Source organism: Triticum urartu, chromosome 7, assembly GCF_003073215.2.
Source record: "Triticum urartu cultivar G1812 chromosome 7, Tu2.1, whole genome shotgun sequence".
NCBI lineage: Eukaryota > Viridiplantae > Streptophyta > Magnoliopsida > Poales > Poaceae > Triticum > Triticum urartu.
The window spans coordinates 681,853,797-681,875,421 of record NC_053028.1 but is presented as its reverse complement, the minus strand read 5'-3'; the positions used below and the strand labels follow the sequence as shown (position 1 = coordinate 681,875,421).

General features: G+C 48.5%; 1 pseudogene; it reads right to left on the bottom strand.

The window, feature by feature from the left end:
• Positions 1-5,983: 5,983 nt before the first annotated feature.
• LOC125519772 lies at positions 5,984-7,093 on the bottom strand (annotated as a pseudogene).
• Positions 7,094-21,625: the final 14,532 nt, after the last annotated feature.

The window sequence follows — 21,625 nt, the reverse complement described above, 5'->3', positions numbered from 1 at the left end:
CGGCATGAAAGCAGTTTGGGTAGGCTGCACCACAGCATGTGCAATCTGTGTGAGCCTATTAGTCCCGACCTTGGTAAAAAAATTGAAACTAACATTAAGAAGACAGATGGGCCTAAATTGCTCAATTCTCACAGCCTCTGTTTTCTTAGGAAGTTGGGTTATCGTTCCAAAATTCAGTTGAAAAAGCTGAAGCTGTCCAGAGAATAAATCATGGAACAACGGCAGCAGATCCCCTTTAATAATATGCCAGCTCTTCTTATAAAACTCAGTCGGGAACCATCCGGACCGGGAGCCTTATTATTTTTCATCTGCGATATGGCCTCAAACACCTCTTTCTAAGAAAAAGGAGCAGCTAAAATATCATTCTCAACAGCAGTAAGTTGAGGAACATCTTCAATTCTGGACTCATCTAGAGAAACACAGTTATCCTCTGGAGGCCCAAACAACTGCTTGTGATACTCAGTAATGTATAATTTTAGGTTCTCCTAACCTAGAATCATTCCATCATCTTGTTCAAGCTGAAAGATCCTCTTCTTTCTGTGTTTGCCATTAGCAATCATGTGGAAGAATTGACTGTTCGCGTCCCCCTGGACTACTCGTCGGACCTTGGCCCGCAGCGCCCACTTTAATTCTTCTTCACGTAGAAGCTCTTTCAGCCTCATCTCCGCGTCAAGCTTGGCTTGAAGCTCTGAGGCTGGCAGAACTGTGGTTTCTGCTTTTACATCTAGGGACTGAATAAGGGTAAGGAGTCGTTCCTTTTCGACCTTATAAATCCCGCTAAGATGCTTAGCCCACCCACGTAGGAAACTTCTCAAGTGCCTAATCTTATTCTGCCAACGCTCAAGCGCAGTCCTACCTCATGCATCCTTAGCCCACTCTCTGGCTACGAGATCAAAGAAGCCTTCTCTTTCAAACCAAGCAAGCTCGAACGAAAATGAGTTTTTGTTTCCCAAGTGGGTGGCCTCACCAGAGTCAAGAAATAAAGGCGTGTGGTCAGAAATACCACGAGAAAGTGCTTGAACTGTTACAAAGGGAAATTTGTGTTCCCATTCGACACTAGCCAGTACTAGATCCAACTTTTCAAATGTCGGATTTGGCATCGCGTTAGCCCAGGTGAACTTTCTTCCCGAAAGCTCTATCTCTCTCAGATCCAAGCTTTCAATGATAGTATTAAACATGAACGACCATCTGCCGTCAAAGTTATCATTGTTCTTCTCATCACGCCTTCTAATGATGTTAAAATCACCCCCCGCCAGGATTGGAAGCTGCTCAGAACCGCAAATCCTAACCAGATCAGCCAAGAAATCAGGTTTGAGTTCGGGCTGTGCGGCACCATATACCGCCACCAGAGCCCAATTAAACCCATCAGCCTTCGACCACACCCTAAACTTAACAGCAAAATCTCCCATGACCACACTTCGGACTTCGAGCGAATCGCATCTAACTCCGAGTAAGATCCCACCCGATCTTCCTCGCGGTGGCAGACAATGCCAGTTAAAATCAATACCGCCCGATAAAGTATTGAGAAATTGTGGCGAAAAATTATCTCTACCAGTTTCCGACAATGCGATAAAGTCCAACCTATGCTTGATAGACGCCTCTGCAAGAAACCTTCTTTTAGCCAAGTCTTTCAGACTTCTGCTATTCCAAAAGATTCCTTTCATATCTCGTCATGGAATTTTTTAGCCGTGCGGATCCTAGCACTCCTACGCACTGCGGAAGTCGGGTAGATCTTCCGCTTCCATTTGCGTTTAGGAATGTTCTTACTCTCTAGCCGGTCCTCACAACCAGGCTCAGAAGGTCTAACTACAACATTCTCAAAACTCTCATCCTCCTCCTCAGGCTCAGGTAGGGGAGGAGCAAGATCCACACAAAAATTATCAAGCACCCTAACCCCCAAAGCATCAATATCGGAATCATTCATGGGTTTAACCGCTGCTAAGTTACGAATCATCTCTAAAGCCCGCTCTGCCTCTAAATCTAGGATATCATTAACGGAATTTGAAATTTCACTATCATTACTACCTAGTGAAATTCCTAATTGGTTTGCATTATTAATAATCTCATCATTAGAAAAATGCAAGATGGAATTTGAGGTATTAACCGATATACCAGTAGTGATCTCAACGTCACGAAGCTTGGCCGCCCTCATGGTGCACCGCTGCTGTATGTCGTCAACCTCCGGATGATCCTGGAGACGGCAGCTCAACCGTCGCCCCTCGGACACCGGATCTGGAATCCCACCAAACGCAATCACCTCCTCCCAAGTGACCCTGCTCGGGGTGGGGCCTCCTGCCTCACCCCGAACATGCAGCTGGTCAGCCTCCATCGACGAACCAGCTGGACCACCAGAAACCGGTGGGGCGCTCAACGGCACCGCCGACGTCGGTCGCGCCCCACGGCAAAGAGATAGCACCATGCCGGGGGAGGAGGGAGCAAGGGCCACCTGCCCGAGCTCCCCACCCACCCCGGCCCTCCTGCAAGAAGGGCTCACCGGCACCACAGGAGGGCCGGCCACCCTAGGCGCCCCAGGAGAAGAGGGCCCCGAGGCCACCTGCCCCGAGCCCCCTCCAGAATGTGGAACCGTCGCCTGCAGCTTCGGCCTCGCGAGAAGGGAAGAGGGTGCCCAGGCCACCTGCCCCGGACCCCCTCTCGAAGATAAAACCTCCACCACCGAAACCTCGTCCACCACGAGAGGAGAAGAGGGCGCCGAGGCCACCTTCCCCGAGCCCCCTTCATAAAGCGGAACCGCCACCTGCAGCTCCGGTATCACGACAGAAGAAGAGGGAACCGAGACCACCAGCCTCGGACCCCCTCCCGAGGGAAAGACCTCCATCGCCGGACCCTCGATCTAAGGAGAATCAACAAGTAGTACATGAGAGGGAGCCAAATCCCCAAGGACGGGACTCACAGCATCCTCAAAATCCAAAGCCGGTAACGTGTGCTCAAAAACCTCGTCAGACTCCACCCGCTCACTCCAAAGTCTTGGAGGCGCAGAAGCCGGCTCGAAGATCCAAATCTCAGAGAAGTCGTAGGCACCGAGGAGGGTGGCACTGTCCCATCCCCGGACGTCTGAGAAGCGGATCCCGGTCCATTGGACAACTCTCGTCCAATGTCATCAACCGGTGCCTCCTTAGCTCCCGAGTTGTCATCTCCTCGTGCATATCAACATCAGTCCCGTTAGCCGGCTCGGCGAACAGACTCTCATCCTCAAACTCAATCACGAGGTTATAAATCTGGCCTCGATATGTCCACTTGACCACATCAGGCACGAACTCAATATCCAGAACATTGACCAGCAGTCGGGCAATCCCATGAGCTCTGGTATAAGCCATATCCACTCTCTCAGTCTTCCCCACAATAATGCCCAAGCTAGCCACAACCCTGGCATCCTGCATCGGCTTTGAGGGAGCCCCAGAAAAACACAGCCAAACCTGAGTAAGCGGCTTACCCTGAGGTTCAACCTTCTTTCACTCATGAAACTCGAGGACACCATCAGTACCCGGCACTTTGCACATCCCAAAACTCAAAAGTCTCTGCAAATCCTCAACTGAAGGGAACTCAACCCTAAACATATTTGCCTCGAGACTAACAAGCTCCCACTGGAAATCACCAGGAACTAACTCCTTCAGCCTCTGCACAATCTGAGTCTCAGAGACCTCTCCTCTGGTAACTTTGACAACCCTAGTAGTCATACTTTGGGTCTCATCAGGGATCTCCATCGCATCAGGAGACTCAAAGAACATGAGCTTAGCATAATACACTCCATACATCATAAGAGACGGCGCCTGATGACGCAAAATCGGACAAACCCCTGAATCATGTGCCGGCTTGCCACAGGTGTCACATAGGTCAGCCACGCACTCAGCAATAAAATGACCCTTCTCTCCACACCGATAGCACAACATTTTCTCCTTCTTGCGCGCCCACTTGGACGCCCTGTCCGAGTCAGCCCTGTCTATCGCCTCCACTGACGCCGACACCGTGGTCTCACTCCCGGGTATCTCAGCATTAGCGAGCGCTGACACCACATCCATAGCCTGACCGGACAGCACCGGCTCCTCGGCAGCCCAGTGGCGGTAGTCGCCCTGACGACCACAGGCGGAGGAGGCTGCCGTTGACGAAACCGGCCACCTCGACCACCTCGACCACCATGATGACCGCGGTAGCCTCCCCGCTGCCGATAGCCCGGGCCAAACGCCCCCTCAACAAAACCACCCGGAGGACCGAGAAAAGGTCTCTCCGCCGTCCCGTCACCCTGCCATGCATATCCTCGGCCACCGCCAGTCGACGAAGAACCTCGGTGCTGGCCATCTCCATAGGCATTGTACCCATCATCTCCCCATTGACCCCGGAGCGTTCCCGAAACACCTCCAGCACCCGTGTTTTGCGGTGGCGGCGCCTGTGTCTGCATCGGCCTAGACCGATTCTGAGTTGGCCTCGTGACGTAGTGCGGCGGGGGGCGGCCAAGGCTGACCAGGTGTCACACCCTGATTCCCCGGCGCCGGTGACCTGGGTGCAATCGCACCACCCCAGCCCGCTGCGGTCACCCCAGCCAGAGCCAGCATCGGCGGGCAAGGACCACCGGTCGTCCTGCCTCGACCCGCGGCAGGAAACCCCACCGAGCCCAGCGACGGCGGCTGAACCCTTGGAAGGGCACCGCCACCACGTCCTGCAGCCACACTCGCCATCCCAGGGCCGACCGCAGTACCCCGGCCAGCTGCAGCCGCCGGCGGCGGCATACCTCGACCGGACCCAGAGACCGGTGGCGGCAGCGCACCACGGCCAGAACCAACACCCGCCGGCGGTGAACCACGGCCATTGCCACCGCCCGGCGGCGGCGCGCCCTCGACACGGCCTGCCCCGTATGCACGGCGGTGTTCTTTCCCGGCTGCAGACCAGCCCCGCGGCCCGCCATGGCCACCAGGGGAGCAATCCGTCTAGCGCGCCCAGGATCCGGAGAACGCATCCGAGGCGCCCGATGCGAAAAAAACCCTAGGACTCGGGGTAGACGAACACGACGTAGATGGCGCTGGGATGCATGCGACATCAGTTTCGCTATCGATAGGACCCGGACTCACTTGGGCTTCATACCCAATAGTCCCAGGCCCAACGACCTCAAGCGAAAAAACGTCCAAACCCAGCCCACTACGGCCCAAGATCGATTTCAAACGATCACGGCGAGCCGCCGCGATCTGGATCGGCTTGCTCGCCGGCTTCGCCGCCGCGGCCAACACCGGCGCCGATCTCGGCCCTTTTCGGCATGGCTTCTTCCTCCTCCTCTTAACCTCAATCCATGACTCCGGGAGAATCAAATCGAACAAAGTTAAGTTAGGGAGATTTACCTTAGGCAAGGGGCCCTTCCATGGCCGGATCGCCGTCGCCGCCGTTCTGCGATGCACGACCCGACGAACCATCTCCTTCCTCTCTCCAGCGTGTAGTCCAATCCTAGCCGGATCCTCGGGTGGCAAGACTTTGTCGACCGTCGTCGCCACATCATCTTCGTCATAGCCGGCATTGAAGAATTCACAAATGAGATTGGACGGGGTTGGAGATGCCGGTGAAGCCTCCGGCGAGTCCCCGTCCTCGTCGTCCTCGTCGGAATCCGCTAGAGCCCAAAACCGACCACCCACCCGCCGGCGATCCCCGACAGACGAGGGTTGGGTGCCCGCAGTCCCCCTCGAAGGCGCCCCCATAGATGTGGTCATGGAAGATAGTTACTCAGTGCTTTGGGAAATGAAATGTGCACATAAAAGGAAACAGAAACAGTAAATGTACTACTACCCAACGGAGCAAAACATATTAGAGAATGTTACTGATATAGCATAGGTTCATATAACATAGAAGTACATATCGTAAACATTTTACGAAACTTATCCTTCTCCAAATAATATCTAAGAACTTAAGAAATAGACAAACTAATCTCAGGTTGCTAAGGTTTCAATTTAAGTAACTACGCTCAAGTTAATCCACGGTCAGCATATTAAAGTCTGCCTCTCTTAGCTGTTTTCTCCCATATATCCGCAATGACAGTAGGGCATTCCCTTTTCAGTTTCTCATAGCCTTTACTTGCCACCACCACATCAACCATTCTATTCGAAGAGTTCATAATAAACTCAATGCAAGCATCTTTGAGCTGGCTGCAATGGCGCTGGTGGGCTAGAGCTAGCGTGGTACCCACAGACCACAGTCTCGGCACTTAGAACCTCGCACATCAATTTCATCCTTTCCATGGCATACCTATCTGCAGTGACAAGCAAATGCCTAAGCATTTCTTCATACTCATCATTATTCAGGTCACCCATCGGAGGCAACGAATCCTTGTAGATGAAATGAAGCAGTCCTCTGAAAGCAGCGGGCTGCATGTCTTCAACAGTTACACTGCACCTTTGTTCGTCCCTCATTGGACCGTAAAACTCCACCCAGAAGACCGCTGAACGCATTGCGAGAATGATCTTATGAGCTGAGAAAACCTCATGCTTGACAATGAAAGATACATCAGCTCCCTCTGTAGCGCCCAGCAAGTTACTGAGATTATCCAATAGCTCTGATGACGACGGCACTCGGACCACAACTTCCATCTTGGCCTCCTCCACCTGCGCCTCCTTGAAGTTGATCACTGTAAGATTGCACTGGATGCATAGAATGTCGTCAATAATATACTCTCCAAGTTCACTCTTCCTCCAAAATTTGGTAAAGCCCCAGCTCGGGGTCGCGGCTGCATTGTAACGGGTGTCAAAAACCGATGGGTCTATTTGGCTAGGGTTTGGCCGGGCATAAGTCTGCGGCCGCGGAGCCACTGTGGCCTGGTCGAGCAGCCACATACTGTAGAGCGCCCTCACCTCAGTGTTCTCGGTCTTGAGCTCGAGGTAGACAAACACCCATTTGTTGCTCTCTTCCTTCTACTGTCAGGGTAGAAGCGGACGCACCAGTCGTAGCCGCTGACGGAGAAGGTAGCAGACTCGGTGGCCTTCCCAACGCCGAAGCCCCTGTACAGGTTGTACCCGTCGATCTTGAAGACGTGCGTCCCGTGCGTAGTTTCGGGGGCGCAGGTCGAGGCGGTCCTCGTTAGTGAGCTCTCGGACGCGGCCATCGCTGGCCTCTAGGTGGGCAGAAACTAAGCGTGGCGGCGGCGGTGATGGGAACCGCGGGGAAGGGGAACGGCGACGGGGCGATTCGGGAGGCGACAGTAGCGCACAGCGAGTGGTGGGAACAATCGAGTACAATTGACGAAAAGAATTTTGCAATTACGTGGTGAAATTGTTCGGCCCAACTATTCCATGACGGATTCCAATTACAGCTTACCAAAAAACTGACCAAGAGGATTCCATACAAGCTGAATTGAGACCAATTCGGAAACAGGCTGGCCGGGCCAGTTTCCGGAAATTTTGGTGAACCCTGAAAAAATTGAATACCATCCTAAAAATTCAAAAAATTGAAAAAAAAAAAAAAAGTGGTCGCGCTGCAGCACGCAGGAATCGAACAGGCGCCCTTCTGCTCAAAAAGAGGCCTTCTGACCACCAGTAGAAACGGGGTAAATTAAATATATTTTGACGCTACAATTTTTTGAATTTAATTTTTATTAGAAAACTGGGTTTTCCAGCCTGAACCAGAAAAAATAAAACTTGATTCAGACACCTGTTCCATGACAGATTCCCATTCCAATTCCAACTTGCCGAAATTTTATACCTTTGAAAAGGAAAAATTAAATGGATAGTGTGTGAACTCTAAAAGTTTTGTAATCCCATTTTTCTTTCATGAGAAGTGGAATCTTTTTTCTTCTGCGTAAAATCATTCTCATAGTGTGAATGGAATTGCCCATTACACACGCGAAATTAACTCCCAATTTATGTGTGACTAGGAGAGCTGTTGTTCAACCAACGACGTGACATGTGGAAAGTGCATGGATGAACCCGGATACATATGAACCCACTTTAAAAAACACATTTCGAAATGCTAAAAAAAATCTGAAAAAGGTTGCACGGGTACGTCTTCATGTTCTATGTGCGTGCATAAAGTTTCACGAAAAAATAACTTTTTTGTGGCCTATGCAAAAAAGACAAAAAATTGTGTCGTGAAACGCTATTTAGAAGCAAAAAAGACAAAAAAATTGCGACGTGATTTGTACTTCCAATAACAAACATTGATATGCGTGGACCATCGAACGACCACTGCCGCTACCAAACATAACAAAAATTACATCGATGTCCTTGCCTTCGCTCCCAACCGGAGCCGGCCTAACCTTGCCGATGACAGCCGGGAGTCTTCGTGCACGTGCCACTAAGGACCAGCGCCACAAAGCCACGGTTGTTGTTGTTGAATCCTTGAATAGATCTAAAGAACCTGACACCAAATCTCGTCGTTGGGTATGCACGATGAGAAATCCTAACCTCGCCACCCTGAAGAGCTGGCATGAATGTACGTTGGAGCTTCGTGTAATCCATCCCGATGCATGAACTTGAGGAGGATCGGAGCCCGGAAGATTGGCTCAAAGAAGAAGCGACTAAAACCCAACCTAACTACTAGCCAGAGCTGAGGCACTTGGATTCCCCTCCTCTCTATTGGCCACCGAAGCGGCAGGCGAAGGGGAGGCGAATTCACGGGCTAGTCAGTGGAGATTGAATGGAGGAAAACTTTACCTAGTCACCTTGCAAGAAGGGAAAGAAAAGCATTGCGAAAGTCTATCCTTGCACCACTCTGGTTTAATATATGGTTTTATCAAGCGATAGAGCCGGAGGAGGCATGCGTGGACAAACTTGAGGCAGCTTCTACACCTGTGCCCTACATCGTTTGAGGTTGTCCCATGCCCGAATTGAGAAAAGAGAAAGTACAAATATATGAGATTTATTTATAAAGTAAAAGAACACCGACAGGAAAAGGGGGAGGAGGCCATTGGATGACACGGAGAATGCAAGCACGCCGCATCCATATTCTACCAACATATTATCATGCATAGTAAAACCTTTCTAACTAAAAACAAGAGGGTTTTGCGATTCAAATTTTGAACTGCGAAAAATTCTTATATTTAATTGTAGAGGGAGTAGTAGTCAGATAATTATTGGAAAGTTGCACCTTATGTGTGTCTAAATGGATGGAGCATTGTTCTTGGATATCAAAGTCATAAAGTAGGATAAGACACTATTCTTTTTTCCATGGCTTTGCATCTTATATTGAAGCCATAAAGTAGGCACAAAAATTACATGTCTATGGGCCTTCGTAAATTTGCTTCATGAAATCACTAATTAAGGGGCACTTTTTGCTAAGGTCGCTCACACTTTCTCTGATGCGGACAAGTGGCCACTGTATGTACGCCTCTGATCTCAACTTGATAGTTTCCATTTTTTCTTAGTTTCATTTTTCTAGAACATTTTATCTCTTGAACTGTGTGTTCATATCACGAATCGCTTTCATCGTTGGACTTCTCACATCGAGATCTTTGAAACTAGGTCTCATGTTAATAGGATTCGACAATCTTTTTTTGTCACGAAACAATGGAAATCAAAAAAGGAAATTAGAAAAATAAAAACCAAGAGAACGAAAACCGAAAAAAGGTCCAAAACTCGTAAAACAAACAGTCAGTGTTTTTTCATAAAATAAATTTGGAAGCACAGGTTGTGCTTTTCCTTTTTTTCGTGGAAGTACAACTATGTTTTTCTTTCTTAGGAACCATAGTTGTGCTTCTCGCGGAAGCAAATGCTGTATTTTTTTTCTTTTTAGGAATCACAGGTTGTACTTTTCTCTTTTCGGAAAGCATAATTGTGCTTCTTGTGGAAGCACGGACTGTGCTTTTTCTTTTCTTGGAGAAGCACAACTGTGCTTTTATTTTTTCAAAAAGCACAATTGTGTATCTCATGGAAGCGCGGGCTATGCTTTTTCCTTTTTTGGGGAAGCTCAACTATGTTTTTTCCCTTTTTGAGAAGCACAATCGTGCTTTTTGCATAAGCACATGTTGTGCTTCTCTTGAAAAAGCACTACTTCTCAAGAAACAAGGAAAAATTGTGTTAAAACTTGCAAAAGACTAAGAAAAAACAAAAGGCCAGAAAAATAAAACAAAAGCGCATGCAGAAAAGAAAATTAAGGTCGTATCCAAACCGTGACACATGGCGATGGTTGGGCGCACTACTTGGAGCGCTCCCAGGGCCCAAAAGTTGACATCTACGGTAGCGTCCAAAGGAGTACTGTAACGCCCTCGATGCGGCTATATCTCCTACATGTCGAAGCACGACTTAGAGGCATAACCGCATTGAAAGCAATGTCGCAAGTTAGACAATCATCACAACATCCCATGTAATATAGATAATAAAAGGGGAGATACATAGTTGGCTTACACTCGCCACATCAATCAAAGTACATAAATAGCATTACATCAACCAAACACTCATGGCCCGACTACGGCGCCAAAATAAAAGATCAACCCAACATGCGACACGGTCCCGATCGCCCCAACTGGGCACCACTACTGATCATCAGGGAAAGACACATAGTAACGGCGGGAAGCTTCATCGAACTCCCACTTGAGCTCATGCGCATCATCTGGAACGGAATCATCAGGCCCTGCATCTGGTTTGGAAGTAATCGGTGAGCCACAGGGACTCAGCAATCTCGCACCCTCACGATCAAGACTATTTAAGCTTATAGGTAAGGCAAGGTAAATATGTGGAGCTGCAGCAAGCGACTAGCATATATGGTGGCTAACCTATTCGCAAAAGAGAGCGAGGAGAGATAGCAAAGCGCGAACGAGTAACTAAAGAACAACCTGCGGCAAGCATTACTCCAACACCGTGTTCGCTTCCCGGACTCCGCCGAGAAGAGACCATCACGGTAACTCACACAGTTGATTCATTTTAATTAAGTTAAGGATCAAGTTATGTACAACCGGACATTAACAAATTCCCATCTACCCATAACCGCGGGCACGGCTTTCGAAAGTTCAAATCCCTGCAGGGGAGTCCCAACTTAGCCCATGACAAGCTCTCACCGTCAACAAAGGAATAGACCTTCTCCCAAGACATTTCGATCAGACTCGGTATCCCGGTTCTACAAGACACTTCGACAAGTTAAAACCAATCCAGCAACACCACCCGCTGTGCCGACAAATGCCGATAGGAGCTGCACATATCTCGTTCTCAGGGCACACCAGATAAGCTAAGCGTACGGAAGCCAACGTAACCCAAGTTGCCAAGGGACGGCCCCGCACGGTGCTCTAGGTTGGACCAACACTTAGAGAAGCACTGGCCCGGGGGGTTTAAAATAAAGATGACCCTTGAGTCCGCGAAACCCAAGGGAAAAAGGCTAGGTGGCAAATGGTAAAACCAAGGTTGGGCATTGCTGGAAAAGCTTTAATCAAGGCGAACTATCAAGGGGTTCCCATTATCACCCAACCGCGTAAGGAACGCAAAAATCCAGAAACATAACACCGATATGACGGAAACTAGGGCGGCAAGAGTGGAACAAAACACTAGGCGAGAGGCCGAGCCTTCCACCCTTTACCAAGTATATAGATGCATTAAGATAAACAAATAATATAATGATATCCCAACAAGTAAATAATGTTCCAACAAGGAACGGTCTCCAATCTTCACCTGCAACTAGCAACGCTATAAGAGGGGCTGAGCAAAGCGGTAACATAGCCAATCAACGGTTTGCTAGGACATGGTGGGTTAGAGGTTTGACATGGCAATTTGGGAGGCATGATAAGCAAGTGGTAGGCATCGTAGCATAGGCATAGCAAAAGAGCGAGCATCTAGCAAAGCAAAGATAGTAGTGATTTCGAGGGTATGATCATCATGCCTGCAAAGTTGTCAGAGTTGACTGGATCCTCGAAAGCAAACTCAACGGGCTCCTCGTTAGCGAACTCGTCTCCCGGCTCTACCCAAACAAGACAAACAAGCAATAAGGACACAATCAACCACGTGCAAAGCTCAAACCACATGATGCAAACATGATATGCTATGCGGGATGCGATATGCGATGCATATGCAAGATTTGACAAGAGATGAATGAACTGGCCTCAACATGGAAATCCAAGTGTGCCACTGTAAAGGTGAGATGATTCCGCTTGAAAACGATATAAAGAACGCCGGAATCGGAGTTACGGTTTGGAAATGGCAAGCGATTCAAATATGGCACCGGTCTACGATATACAGCAAGTAGCCATCTAAATGCAACAAGATGAACATGGTACAGTACTCAAACATGGCAACAAAATACATGGCAGGGATCCAATCATGATGCTTAACAAAAGAGGAACACTGAGCTACGGCCAATTCATCCATTAACAGGTTCAAACAAGCATGGCAAAAATGCATTTGGTAAACAGATTTCAGACTTAGTGAAATTAACACTTGTCTGGAATTTCAGATCAGGTAGCACACTTCGGAGCATGAAAACTATATGCTATAGGACCTGAACATGGCAAAGTAAAGCATGGTATGGGGCTACTCAAAGAGCTTAACAAAAGTCCCTTAGTGACCTTGAGCCAAAAGGGATCAGAAGATACATTTGCAAGCATGTGAACATGGCAAAACATAATCAGTTCTCAGACTTGGTGAAAACTGGAACGTGCAAAATCAGATATCAAGTAGGCATGTTTACGAGCTCGATGCACTCACTACAGAGCAAGTCATGACAATCTAAGCATACACCCATCAAGAATATACATTATACAAGCTAGACATGGCAAGAACAATAGCATAGCATGCACGGATCAACTACAACATCTTCGGCAAAATCGCTAACAAGTAGACAATCTGCCCAGATTCACGAAATGACAAAAGTAGGGCTCGATTGACTCAAGCTAGGGTGCTCCATAATTGCAAACAAAGACATGGATGGATAGAGCACTACAAGATTAACAAAACATCCTTACTGATTATCCTCAAAAGAGGCACGGATCACTAGGAAACAACATGAACATATGACATATAGAGATAAACAAGTCAAGGACTTAGTGGAATTGCTAAGTCCCTGAAATCAGCATTAACGAATGCTCCACTTCGCAAGCTTGTGCTAGTCACCACACACATCACAAAAATATATGGGGTGCACTTATGGATAGATGGAAAAACATATAACAAAACACATGTAGAGCTCAGGGGCATATCATGCACAGAATAATCATGGCAAAAATAACAAATACCTAATTGGAGCAGCAGATCTGACAATTATCTCAAATAGCACTCTTCCAACAGCATTTCGGGCATCAAGATGAACTCAAATGAAAATGATGCAATGATATGAAATGATGTGCTCTCTGAGACGAACATTTTGATATGCTATATGCCCAAAATGGATCTACGGATGCAAAGTTACGGCACGATGAACAAGGGAATTTGAACTGCAGACTAAGGAAAAAATTATACCCTCCGGATCTAGGGTCCGTCGTCGGCGCGCGAACCGAGGACTCCGGCGAGAAGGATCTTGCTCCGGCGAGGTCGGAGAAAGGACGATGAGGGCGGGGCCGACTGGATCCGGGCACAGGGGCGCCTCTCCGGCCGGATCGCGCCGGATCCGGCAGGGCGGCGAAGAGCGGCGGCGGGGCGAGCTCGGCACGGGGCGGCGACCGGCGAGCGCAGGGCGGCGGCGCGGCGATCCGGTCTTGGCGCGCGGCGGCCGGAGCAGATCTGAGGCGCCGGCGCGGAGGAGGAAAGGCACCGGCGGCGGCGGGTGGTGAGTGGGCCGGATACGGGCTCGGCGGGCCCGCGCGGGATCGGCGGCGATGTGGGGCGCCCGCTGCCACGTGGCGCGCCCCGATTGGCTGCGGGTGGCGGCGGACGTGTCCGGCGGCCGGCGGACGTGTTCGGCCGCGCGGAGGAGCTGGATCTAGGGTTAGGGACGAGGGGAACCGCGAATTTCGGGAGGGTGCTGGTGTATATATAGGCATAGAGGGAGCTAGGAGTGTCCAAATGAGGTGCGGTTTTCGGCCGCGCGATTGTGATCGAACGCTCTAGATGATGGAGAGGGTTTTGATGGGTTTTGGACCAAAATGGAGGGGTGTTGGGCTGCAACACACACGAGGCCTTCTCGGTCCCTCGGTTAACCGTTGGAGCATCAAACGAAGTCCAAATGGTACGAAACTTGACAGGCGGTCTACCGGTAGTAAACTAAGGCCGCTTGGCAAGTCTCGGTCTAATCTAGAAATGTTTAACCCCCACACACGAAAGAAAGATAGAAATGACCACCGGAGGAGAACGAAGCGCCGGAATGCAAAACGGACAACGGGGAAAATGCTCGAATGCATGAGATGAACACGTATGCAAATGCAATGCACATGATGACATGATAAGAGATGCATGACAACAACAACACACGGAGACAAAGACCCGAACCCGAGAAAATAAAATAACTTAACGCCGGAAACGGCAAGAGTTGGATTACATAATAGGTAAATCATATCCGGGGTGTTACAACACTCCACCACTATGAAAGGATCTCGTCCCGAGATCTAGGACTGAAAGAACGCCGGGTACTCAGAACGGAGGTGATCCTCGCGTTCCCAGGTAGCTTCACGGTCGGAATGGTGTGACCACTTGACTTTGAGGAATTTGATTGACTTGTTGCGAGTCTTGCATTCAGTCTCTTCAATAATAGCAACGGGATGCTCACGATAAGAGAGATCTGATCTTCTTGGAGCTCAATGTCCTCGAAGTTGACGGTGCGGTCAGGAGTCTTGAAGCACTTTCGGAGCTGAGAGACATGGAACACGTCATGCACATTTGCAAAGTTTGAAGGAAGCTCGAGTTGATAGGCGAGATCGCCTCTCTTGCTGACGATCTTGAAAGGTCCCACGTATCTAGGGGCAAGCTTCCCTTTGATACCAAAGCGACGAGTACCTTTCATTGGAGAGACGCGGAGGTAAACATGATCTCCGATCTCGAAAGATAAATCACGGTGCTTACTATCATAGTAGCTCTTCTGGAGGGATTGGGCTGCTTTGAGGTTATCTCGAATGACTTTGCACATCTCCTCTGCCTCTGTGATTAAGTCATTACCCAAAAGCTGACGTTCACCGGTTTCAGACCAGTTGAGAGGGGTACGGCACTTCCTGCCATACAGAATTTCGAATGGGGCCTTGCCCGAACTTGCTTGAAAACTGTTGTTGTAGGAGAATTCAGCATATGGAAGACAATCCTCCCACTTCATGCCGAAGGAGATCACACAAGCCCTGAGCATATCTTCAAGAATCTGGTTGACACGCTCGACTTGACCGCTAGTTTGAGGATGGAAAGCTGTGCTGAAGCGGATGTTGGTGCCCATGGCCTTCTGAAAACAATCACAAAACTTGGAGGTAAAGATGTTGCCACGCTCTGAAGAGATCACTTGTGGAATACCATGCAGAGAGACAATTCGAGAGGTATAGAGCTCCGCCAATTGAGCTGCAGTGATTGACTCTTTGATAGGCAGAAAGTGAGCCACTTTAGTGAGTTTGTCGATGACAACGAATATGGCGTCATTGCCACGTTTGGACTTTGGAAACCCAGTCACGAAGTCCATCTCAATGTGGTCAAACTTCCATTCTGGAATGGCAAGAGGTTGGAGGAGACCAGCTGGCCTTTGGTGTTCTGCCTTCACTCTTCTGCAGACATCACATTAATTCACGAACTGAGCAATCTCGCGCTTCATTCGAGTCCACCAATAAGCCTGCTTGAGGTCCTGATACATCTTCGTGCTCCCAGGGTGGATGGAGAGGAGAGAATTGTGAGCCTCGTTCATGATCACTTTACGAAGGTCACCTTTGGGCACAACAATACCATCCTCAAAGAAGAGAGTGTCCTTGTCATAAAGGCAGTAGCACTTGTACTTGGGTTGACTCTTGGCAATCCCAATCTTCACCTTTTTCACCATAGCATCAAGAAGCTGAGTTTGGCGAATCTGGTCTTCCAAGGTAGGAGAGACTTGAAGGTTGGCGAGGAAACCTTGAGGAACAACTTGCAGATTAAGTTTGCGGAAAGCTTCACAAAGCTCGGGCTGATAAGGCTTGAGAATCAGACTGTTGCAATAAGCCTTCCTGCTCAATGTGTCAGCAATCACATTGGCCTTGCCTGGAGTATACTCGATACTCGGATTATGCTCTTGAATCATTTCAACCCATCGAGTCTGCTTGAGGTTGAGATTAGGCTGAGTGAAGATGTACTTGAGACTCTTGTGGTCAGTGAAAATGTCCACTTTTCTTCCCAATAAGAGATGTCTCCAAGTCAAAAGAGCATGCACAACTGCTGCCAACTCGAGGTCATGAGTGGGGTAGTTCTTCTCGTTGGGCTTCAACTGGCGAGAGGTATAAGCCACAACTTTCTTCTCTTGCATCAACACTGCACCAAGACCTTGAAGAGAGGCATCGCAGAAGACCTCGAACGGTTTGGATTCATTAGGAGGAGTCAGAACTGGAGCAGTGACCAATTTCTCTTTCAAAGTGTTGAAAGCAATGTCACACTCCGGAGACCAAACGTACTTGACGTGCTTTTGGAGAAGATTTGAGAGAGGCTTCGCGATCTTAGAAAAGTTTTCAACGAATCTTCGACAGTAGCTTGCGAGACCGAGGAAGCTATGGAGTTGCTTCACGTTCTGAGGTGGTTCCCAATTCACAATTGCAGACACCTTCTCAGGATTCACCGCAATGCCCTTGGCAGAGATGATATGACCAAGATAAAGAACCTCATCGAGCCAAAATTCGCACTTGGAGAACTTGGCGTAGAACTGATGTTCCCTCAGCTTATCGAGTACCAAACGCAAGTGCTTGGCATGATCTTCCTTGTTCTTCGAAAAGACCAGAATGTCGTCGAGATAGACCAAAACAAAGTCATTGGTGTAGGCGTTGAAGATGAAGTTCATCATGCAAGAGAAAGTCGGAGGAGCGTTGACGAGGCCAAAAGACATGACAGTGTATTCATATGAACCAAAGCTTGTCCTGAAAGCCGTCTTGGGAATATCTTGCTCACGGATCCATACGGAGATCAAGCTTGGAGAATACTTGGGCACCTTTGAGTTGTTCGAACAGCTCGTTGATGTTGGGAAGTGGGTATTTATTCTTGATGGTCTTCTTGTTCAATGGACGGTAATCAACACAAAGTCGGTCCGTTCCATCCTTCTTCTTCACAAAAAGAACACCACAACCCCACGGAGAAGAACTAGGTCGGATGAGGCCCATTCGCTCTTGAATATCGAGTTGCTTCTTCAGCTCCTTCAACTCTTCAGGTCCGAGCTTATAAGGACGCTTGCACACTGGTTCCGTGCCAGGCTCAAGATCGATGAAGAATTCAACTGGCCGATGCGGAGGCATTCCTGGAAGCTCTTCTGGAAAGACGTCTTGATATTCGCACATGACTGGAATTTGCGAGATAGCATCCAGTTCACCCTTCTCATTGAGAGAAAACAGACGGATGGTATCGTCATTAGCGGCAAAGACAATTACATCCTCAGACGAATGAGTCAATTGAATCTGCCTGGCTGCACAATCAAGCCGAGCCTTGTGCTTAGAAAGCCAATCCATTCCGAGAATAAGATCAATATCCGAGTTAGCAAGAACCATTGGAGAAGCCAGAAACTTGAAATCACCCATCATGATAGAAACATCCGGGACTACTGAAGTAGCCCTCATAGACTTAGTCGGAGAAACCACTCCCATAGGTTTACTCAACATTTGTGAAACGAAGTCATGCTTGGAAACAAATGATCTTGACATGAAACAATGCGATGCACCAGTGTCAAAAAGAACTTTTGCGGGAAAAGAGTTATCTGGAAAGTTACCCATGATGACATCTGACGAGTCCTCTGCCTGAGCTGCATTTAGCAAGTTGACCTTGGCGGAATTGGGGTTATTCTTGACCACAGCTGTACTTGCCGATCTCACAGGAGGAGGAGGAGGGAGGCGCCTCTGATTGAAGCACTTGTTGGCATAGTGACCCTTCTGTTGGCACTTGTTGCACGTGACCTCTGAAAGCGGACGGTGATATGGAGCACTCGATCTTGGAGCTTGAGACGAAGTCTTGTTCTGAAAGCCAGGGTTGGTGGGTGGGAAGATCCACTGCCACCTTTGCTCTTCTGATACGGCTGACGGAACGGAGGAGGAGGAGGCCAATACTTCTGCTGCTTGGCCACTTGAGTGGAGTAAGAAGGAGTAGCGTCTCTGACTCGCTTCTTGGAAGCATCACACCTCAGTTGAGCGGCCTCTTACTTCAATGCCATGTTGTAGAACTCATCGTACCTCAAGGGCTCAAAGAGAACAAGAGCTAGCTGAATTTCTTCTCTGAGACCACCCCTGAACTGGTATATCATGCTCTTCTCGTCAGGGACGTCCTGCTTAGCAAAGCGGGCGAGCTTCTGAAACAACTTGTTGTAGTCATAGACAGACAAAGAGCCTTGCTTCAGGTTGCGGAATTCCTCACGCTTGCTCTCAACCACGCTCTGAGGAATATGATGAGCTTTGAAGTCTTGACGGAATTCATCCTAGGTAATCACACGGCCTCCTCTGGAATCCTTGTACTGCTGGAACCATTCTGCAGCTTGGTCTTTGAGTTGGAAGGAAGCGAACTTGAAAAAGTCCTCAGGCCTGACGTTACTGCACTCGAAATGCTTGCACAGATTCACGAGCCAATCGTCGGCATCAATTGCCTCAACACAATTGCTGAAAGTCTTTGTCCCATTAGCAAGGAACTGGTTGAGTGTAGCAAAGTGATTCTGATTGTTGCCTTGGTTGCCTTGGTTCGCTTGATTGCGCTCTTGAAGAATTTGCATGATCAACTGTGTGTTTGCATTGGTTGCAGCCATCACAGCTTGCCATGCCTCCGGAGGAGGAGGAGGTGGTGGCGGATCCTGATTCTGATTCTGGTTGCTACTCTTAGCGGGAGCCATCCTGAAGAGGGTGACAACCGTTAGCACAATGCCAGATAAAATGAAGCTGAATCAAACGGGTTGAAATTGCAATCTATAGTCTTCACATCCGAACATAAGAACTAATGCATTCCACTGGAAATGGTCACATATCCATAAATTGAGAAGCCACTTAGAATTTAGGTAGAGGAATAAATCAACAAGGTACGGATCAAGAACGAATACTCGGTAAGAAATCCCAATCTCAAACCAAATATCCGTGGAAGAAGAACTAGAGCTACAAGAATTCCCACCTATGAAACTCCCGAACCTTTCCGGTTATGCAATCAGGTGTTGGGGATACAGGGGAAGCATAATATCTCACCCAAATCTAGCAAATCCTACATCCAGCTGTATCCATCCTTCAACACATAACCGAGAAAAACTTCAGAAACCATCTACCTCAACCTTCGAAAAGCATCCGTTATACAAGTTATGGCAATACTCCCGAACTCCCGCCCCAGTACTGGGTGGCGTCGAGGTTATCTCACCAACGAACTGCATAAAAGAGATTTTCAATGTCGGCGTACTAAACTCAGGTATTCCAGAACAGCAACGATAAAATTGTGACGACAACACCTCGGAGCTCAACTCCCCGGGACACTGCCACAACCCCTAAAGACAGGAGGCACCAAGAACAATGTTCTCGTCACAAAACCATCGAAATGATTCCAAGATACCCGCATGATCCTAAAAATTTTTAGTGAAATTTGAGAAGAGAAGAGTCAAAACTCTACGTCAGGATGCCTTACCAGAGCGATGAGGAGACTGGGGAGTAAAAAGAATTCCAAAACTCTCCAATATATAATTCCTAAATGACTCAAAACATTTTTCCAGACTCAACAACGGCTGCTAAAAACGAACAAGCAATGGGGGCTCCTAAGTTCGGGGAAGGCTCTGATACCAACTTGTCACGCCCTCGATGCGGCTATATCTCCTACGTGTCGAAGCACGACTTAGAGGCATAACCGCATTGAAAGCAATGTCGCAAGTTAGGCAATCATCACAACATCCCATGTAATATAGATAATAAAAGGGGAGATACATAGTTGGCTTACACTCGCCACGTCAATCAAAGTACATAAATAGCATTACATCAACCAAACACTCATGGCCCGACTACGGCGCCAAAATAAAAGATCAACCCAACATGCGACACGGTCCCGATCGCCCCAACTGGGCACCACTACTGATCATCAGGGAAAGACACATAGTAACGGCGGGAAGCTTCATCGAACTCCCACTTGAGCTCATGCGCATCATCTGGAACGGAATCATCAGGCCCTGCATCTGGTTTGGAAGTAATCGGTGAGCCACAGGGACTCAGCAATCTCGCACCCTCACGATCAAGACTATTTAAGCTTATAGGTAAGGCAAGGTAAATATGTGGAGCTGCAGCAAGCGACTAGCATATATGGTGGCTAACCTATTCGCAAAAGAGAGCGAGGAGAGATAGCAAAGCGCGAACGAGTAACTAAAGAACAACCTGCGGCAAGCATTACTCCAACACCGTGTTCGCTTCCCGGACTCCGCCGAGAAGAGACCATCACGGTAACTCACACAGTTGATTCATTTTAATTAAGTTAAGGATCAAGTTATGTACAACCGGACATTAACAAATTCCCATCTACCCATAACCGCGGGCACGGCTTTCGAAAGTTCAAATCCCTGCAGGGGAGTCCCAACTTAGCCCATGACAAGCTCTCACCGTCAACAAAGGAATAGACCTTCTCCCAAGACATTTCGATCAGACTCGGTATCCCGGTTCTACAAGACACTTCGACAAGTTAAAACCAATCCAGCAACACCACCCGCTGTGCCGACAAATGCCGATAGGAGCTGCACATATCTCGTTCTCAGGGCACACCAGATAAGCTAAGCGTACGGAAGCCAACGTAACCCAAGTTGCCAAGGGACGGCCCCGCACGGTGCTCTAGGTTGGACCAACACTTAGAGAAGCACTGGCCCGGGGGGTTTAAAATAAAGATGACCCTTGAGTCCGCGAAACCCAAGGGAAAAAGGCTAGGTGGCAAATGGTAAAACCAAGGTTGGGCATTGCTGGAAAAGCTTTAATCAAGGCGAACTATCAAGGGGTTCCCATTATCACCCAACCGCGTAAGGAACGCAAAAATCCAGAAACATAACACCGATATGACGGAAACTAGGGCGGCAAGAGTGGAACAAAACACTAGGCGAGAGGCCGAGCCTTCCACCCTTTACCAAGTATATAGATGCATTAAGATAAACAAATAATATAATGATATCCCAACAAGTAAATAATGTTCCAACAAGGAACGGTCTCCAATCTTCACCTGCAACTAGCAACGCTATAAGAGGGGCTGAGCAAAGCGGTAACATAGCCAATCAACGGTTTGCTAGGACATGGTGGGTTAGAGGTTTGACATGGCAATTTGGGAGGCATGATAAGCAAGTGGTAGGCATCGTAGCATAGGCATAGCAAAAGAGCGAGCATCTAGCAAAGCAAAGATAGTAGTGATTTCGAGGGTATGATCATCATGCCTGCAAAGTTGTCAGAGTTGACTGGATCCTCGAAAGCAAACTCAACGGGCTCCTCGTTAGCGAACTCGTCTCCCGGCTCTACCCAAACAAGACAAACAAGCAATAAGGACACAATCAACCACGTGCAAAGCTCAAACCACATGATGCAAACATGATATGCTATGCGGGATGCGATATGCGATGCATATGCAAGATTTGACAAGAGATGAATGAACTGGCCTCAACATGGAAATCCAAGTGT